The sequence below is a fragment of the Zalophus californianus genome, chromosome 14 (assembly GCF_009762305.2).
Source record: "Zalophus californianus isolate mZalCal1 chromosome 14, mZalCal1.pri.v2, whole genome shotgun sequence".
NCBI classification, from domain to species: Eukaryota; Metazoa; Chordata; class Mammalia; order Carnivora; family Otariidae; genus Zalophus; species Zalophus californianus.
Window position 1 is genome coordinate 78563390 of NC_045608.1, and position 6786 is coordinate 78570175.

The 6786-nt window shown below is 38.5% G+C and overlaps 1 pseudogene; it reads left to right on the forward strand.

The window, feature by feature from the left end:
• Positions 1-1537: 1537 nt before the first annotated feature.
• Positions 1538-2159, forward strand: LOC113913041 (annotated as a pseudogene).
• The last annotated feature ends 4627 nt before the right edge of the window (positions 2160-6786 follow it).

Sequence of the window (6786 nt, forward strand, 5' to 3'; positions counted from 1 at the left end):
AAATTTCTCAACTTGATAAGGAACTTCTACAAAAACGAATAGCTTAATAGAATGAGTAGGCAAGCCACAGACTAAGAAATAAATGTTTAAAAAAGACATATTTGATAAAGGATTGCTATCCAAGATATACAAAGAACCCTTAAATCTCAACAACAGGAAAATGAACAACCCAATTTAAAAATGACCAAAAGAGCTGAACAGACACCTAATGAAGAAAGATACACAAATGGCAATTAAGCATCTGAAAAGATGCATGGCATTATATGTCATTAGGGAAATGCAAATTAAAACAACAATGAGATACACATCTATCAGAATGGACAAAATCCAGAAATAAAAATAAAAAACTGGCAATACCAAATGCTAGTGAAGATGTGGACCAACAGGAGTTCTCATTCACTGCTAGTGGGAATGCAAAACGGTCCAGCTACTGTGGAAGACAGTTTGACAGTTGATTACAAGAGTAAACATATGCTTTTCGTATGATCAAGCAATCATACTCATTGGTACTTACTCAAATGAGTTGAAGACTTATATCCACCCCAAATCCTGCACACAGGTATTTATAGCAGCTTTATTTATAATTGCCAAAGTTTGGAAGCAACCAAGGTGTTTTTCAGTAGGTGAATGGATAAATAAACTGTGGTACATCCTAACAATGAAATATTATTCAGTGCTAAAAGGAAATGAGCTATCAATCCATGAAAAGATAGGAAGGACACTTAAATGCATATTAGTGGGTGAAAGAAGTCAATCTGAGAGGCCACATATTGTATGATTCCAACTACATGACATTCTGGAAAAAGCAAAACTATGAAGATAGTAAAAAAGATCAGTGGTTGCCAGGGGTTGGGATGGGGAGGAGTGAAGAATAGGTAGAATGCTGAGAATCTTAAGGGCAGTGAAGTATGATACCATAATGATGGATACATGCCATTATATATTTGTGCAAAGTCATAGAATGTACAACATCAAGAGTGAACCATGATGTAAACTATAGACTTTGGGTGATATTGCTATATCAATGCAGGTTCATTGATTGTAACAAATGTACCATTCTGGTGGGGGGTGTTGATAGTGGGGGAGGATGTGCATATGTGGAAGCACCAGATATATGGCAACTCTCTATACTCTCTACTCAGTTTTTCTATGTGAACCTAAAACTGCTTAAAAAAACAAAATTTACTTAAAAATAGACAGTTAACATTATATACTTAATTGTGAGAAACAAGATGCTTTCTTCTTAAGATGGGGAACAAGGCCAGGATGCCTCCCCTCATCACTCCTATTCACTATCAAACTACAAATCCTAGCTAGTGCAGTAAGATAAGAAAAGGAAATAAAATGTATAATGATTGGGAAGGAAGAGATACAGCTGTCTTTGTTTGCAGATGACATGATTGTCTATGTAGAAAATTTTGAAGAATTGACAAAAAAAAGTCATGCAACTAGACAGCCCAGCCATCGTCGCTGTTGCTCATCGTCTCGTTCAGGGCACCCCGGATTCAGGTGTCTGGTGGCAAATTAAATAGCCACCATGTCGAGCCAAAAGGCAAAGACCAAGACCACCAAGAAGCGCCCCCAGCACTCAACATCCAATGTATTCGCCATGTTTGACCAGTCGCAGTCAGGAGTTCAAAGAGGCCTTCAACATGATTGATCAGAACAGACATGATTTCATTGACAAGGAGGATTTGCATGATATGCTTGCTTCTCTAGGGAAGAATTCAACCGATGCATACCTTGAGGCCATGATTAATGAGGCTCCAGGGCCCATAAATTTCACTACGTTCCTCACAATGTTTGGTGAGAAGTTAAATGGCACAGATCCAGAAGATGTCATCAGAAATGCTTTTGCTTGCTTTGATGAAGAAGCACCTGGCACCACCCAGGAAGATTATCTGAGAGAGCTGCTGACAACCATGGGAGATCGGTTTACAGACGAGGAAGTGGATGAGCTGTACAGAGAAGCGCCTAATTGACAAAAAGGGAAATTTCAATTATATTGAGTTCACGCGCATCCTTAAACATGGAGCAAAAGACAAAGATGATTGAAAGAACTTTAGCTAAAACCTTCCAATTGCTTTGTCTTACTCTGTTTTATTTCCCAGACACTTTCCCCCACCCTCATAGACCTGTTGCATGCAACTTAGTTTCACGGCTCGGCCTCTTTTCTGATGTATTTATTCTAGACCTTTCTGCCACTTAGCAGTTGTATAATCAAACTGCAAATGGGGTTGAGGTTGTAATTTGTGCTGAAAAAGAGATTGTGAATAAAAATCAACAAATGTGAAAGCCCAGGAAAATATATCTGGTATTTCTGGTTTTGCTGGATTTTTACACTTTTATATAATAAAAACAGTATTTTGAAATAAAAATTTTAAAAAAAGTTATGCAACTAATTAGTGATTATAGCGAGATTGCAGGACACAATCTTATGATACCAAAGTCAACTGCTTTCCTATATACCAGCAAAGAACTCTTGGGATTTGAAAATAAAAACACAGTACTATTTATATTACCACCAAAAAAGAGAAATACTTAGGTATGAATTTAACAAAATGTATGATGTATATGAGGAAAACCACATAACTGATGAAAGAAACCAAAGATCTAAATAAGCGGAGAGATATTCCATTTTCATGGATAGAGAGATTCAATATTGTTAAGATGTCAGTTCTCTCCAATTTGATCTACATATTCAGTGTGGAATTTTTAAAACAACCCACAATTCTTAAAAGAAAGCAGCAGGAGAAAATAGAAAAATGACTAGCAAGATGGCAGTTTGAAACCCAACTACATAAATAATTACATTAAATGTCAGTATTCTCAATGCCTCAGCTAAAAGACAGAGCTTTGATACTGACCTGAAAGATGTGTGCCAGTTAAGTATAAAGGTATAGGTTGAAAGTTTTTAAGTGAGAGGGAAAGAGTAAAGAAATGATAAAAGGTGTCAATAGACCAAAAAAAAATCACCTTCCTCTATGTATATTTGGAGCTTCACCTAATATTTGGAGCTTCAAGATACAATAGAAAATTATAAAATTTAAAGAAGAATTAAACCCATACATAATTAGAGTTTAAGACTTTTAATTTTCTCTCAGTGATTTATACCACAAGTAAACAGACGATCAATAAGGGTAAAGAAAACCTAGAAAAAATATAACCAATTTGACCTAATTGACATTAGAGGAACCCTCCTCGACAAGATAGAGGCAAAAATACACATGAAGAGCTTATCACCATCTTTAGTCATTAGGAAAATGCAAATCAAACCATAGCAGAAAATCACTACAAATTAGAAAAACACACACACAGAAATTGACAATAATGCCAAGTGCAGATGAAAATGTCAGGGAACAGGAACTCTCAAAATTGCTAGTGAGCATGCGAAGTTGAATGATCACTGTGACAAGCAGCTTGGCAGATTTATATATATTTTTTAAAGATTTTATTCATTTATTTGAGCAAGAGAGAAAGAACATGAGCAGGGGGAGGGGCAGAGGGCGAGAGAGAAGCAGACTCTCTGCTGAGCAGGGGACCCTGATGCAGGGCTCCATCCCAGGACTCTGAGACCATGACCCCAGCCCAAGTCAGACGCTTAACTGACTGAGCCACCCAGGCACCCCAGACTTTTATATTTTTATACATTAAATATGACAAAGCAATTCCACCTGTAGATTTCTAACCAAATCAAATAAAAATGTATGTCCACAGAAAGCATCTTTGCAAATGTTTATAGCAGCTTTATTCCTAGTAGTCCCAATGAGAAATTCACCAAGTGATGACTGGATAAATAAATGGTGATGCAGCCATACAATGGAATACTATTCAACAATAAACATGAAAACCCCTGATACACGTGGCAATCTGAATGAGCCTCTTAAGCATTACTGTAAGTGAAAGAAGCCAGACACAAACGGCTACATGCTGTTTGATTCTATTTGTATGACATTTTAGAAAAGACAAAATTATAAGAACAAAATGTATAGCCGGAGTTGCCGTGGCTGGGGGTTGTGCAGAGGAGACTAACTATCAGCAGGACAAGGAAAATCTGAGGTAATGGAAATACCCCACTTCTCAATTGTGATGGTGGCTATGTGGTTGCATATATTTGTTAAAACTGATAGAAATAGGGGCGCCTGGGTGGCTCAGTTGGTTCAGTGTGCGAACTCTTGGTTTCGGCTCAGGTCGTGATCTCAGGGTGGGGCGATCAAGCCCCGCTCAGCCCAGAGCCTGCTTAAGTTTCTCTCTCCCTCTCCCTCCCCCTCTGCCTCTTCTCTCCCCACCCATTCTCTCTCTCTTTCTCAGATAAATAAAATCTTTAACAAAAAAACACAACTGATAAAAATACATACATAAAAAAGTAAGTTTGCTTTGTGTGAATTATACTTCAAAAAACCTGATTTAAAAAAAATAAAGAAAAATGCTAAGGCAGAGCGGGGGCCAGCCCTCGCCCATCGCTGAGTCTTCGTGTGGGGTTGGAAGGATGGTGCATGGCAGTGCGGCTGGGCAGAGCATTTGCTCTTCACACAGTGAGATCCACACTCCGAGGGATGAAGAGGGAAGAGTCCACAGTGCGGGTTCCGGTTCCTCCAAGGGTCTCAACAGTTCAGGCAAGCCAGAGCAAATAGCAATTTCCCAGTCTGCCTTGCTTTTCTTTTTAACAGGATGCCATTTTCTCTCGAGAGACCACCATACCTGCTTCATATTCTAATCTCCGTCCAATGGAGGTCACATCTAATGTGCTTGATGTCTTTGTTTGCACAAGTTTTGTCTATGTCAAATCAAATGAAACAGAAATCATTTTCTATTTATAAAAACGTCTAAAGAAACAGAAGACTGTGGGGTTTTGTGTGCCATTTAATCAGAGTTCTAATAAATTAAATAATATTCAAAGCATTGATCAGCTGGGAGGATTACCTGCTGTAGAAGGCCTAATTTGTTTCAAGCCACAGAATTTGATCTCTCATTTAAAAAAATGAGAATATTAATATCCTCCATGCAGTGTTCTCTTGTGAGAATTAACTGATATTATGGATGTAAATTATCTGAGCCTCAGAGAAATTAAGCAATTTGCTGAAGTTGACTCTGCATAAATGACAGATGAGGGATCTGGTATTAATTACTAGTAAACCTTGTTAAATGTATGTGGGAAGAAGCTGCATATCACAGCTCACAGGAACTGGACCTTTTATAGGTTCAGTTAAATATGCTTTACTGTGACTTCACACAAGAACATTCACTAAAATCCCTTTACTGGGGCGCCTGGGTGGCTCAGTCGTTAAGCGTCTGCCTTCGGCTCAGGTCATGGTCCCAGGGTCCTGGGATCGAGCCCCACATCTGGTTCCCTGCTCTGCGGGAAGCCTGCTTCTCCCTCTCCCACTCTCCCTGCTTGTGTTCCCTCTCTTGCTGTGTCTCTCTCTGTCAAATAAATAAATAAAATCTTTAAATAAAAAAATAAAATCTCTACTACTTCCCTAATTAACACACACACACACACACACACACACACACACCTACCTAGAAATCTTCTTGGCATATTTCATTTGTCCACCAGGTGGCACTATTAGTCCACAGGCTGTCAAATAGTCTTGTAAAACCGACATCCTTTATTTGTTCCGAGTTAAGCAAACCTATGCTTTGTTCCCACACGTGTTGGCATTCCGCTTACCATTCTCAAATGAAACATCACTGAGAAATCCAACATGGTTTTTTATTTTTTTAAATATTTATTTATTTATTTATTTATTTATTTATTTATTTATTGGATGCTGGAGACAAATATCTTTACTAAAGATACTACCAAAATTTTGGCAAACATTTCAAAACAGATTTGTAAACACAATGCTTCCCTTTCCAACTGGCAGCACTTTGAAAAGACAATACGATAAGACAACACAACTTGAATCAACATTAGTTCAAAATCCTTGTATTTTTGACCACATACCTAATGTTCCCCTCATGATAAAACAAATGATAGTTTAAATCAACGTCAACAGATAAACTCCATGAAATGAAAGTTTGTGCTGTTCGATGAATCACAGTATGTTATGGTTAAATATCTCCACTCTTTTTTTATATTCCTGGCTCCCAGGCTGAAAAAAAAATCTTTAAATATACATTTCATGTAGGTAATAGCTTCTTTGCATATCTGTCTTCAAAAAATACTTTATAGCAGTATATAAATAGGTTACCTATATGTTTAATTTTATAATTTTGCCCCAAAACTATAGGTGTTTCATTTTCATAACATATTGATTTTGCCCAACATTAAAAAAGCTGACAAACTGTTGAAATGGAAATGCTTTTGTCTTCCACAATAGAAGTAGCAATTTGACAGAAAAAAAAACAAAAAACAAACAACCCCCACAGTAACACTCGTCAGTTGTTTAACCTCAGCGTTTGGCCTACTGAGAGTAGCAGCTTTTTTCCTCCATGCACACTCACATCCACACCACCTCTGCACACATACATGGTTTTTTAAAATTTACTTATTTGAGAGAGAGAGACACAGCGAGGCAGGGAGCACAAGCAGGGGGAGTGGGAGAGGGAGAGGCAGGCTTCCCGCGGAGCAGGGAGCCCGATACTGGGCTCGATCCCAGGACCCTGGGACCACGACCTGAGCCGAAGGCAGATGCTTAACTGACTGAGCCACCCAGGCGCCCCGAGAAATCCAACATGTTAAGTTGAAGTTGTTTTAGCTACTTCCGGGTGGTGAATGGTGAGACCGGAAGGCATTTTCCAGTTTGTGCATTCCCAGCCTCCCGGGGGAGAGCACAGAAC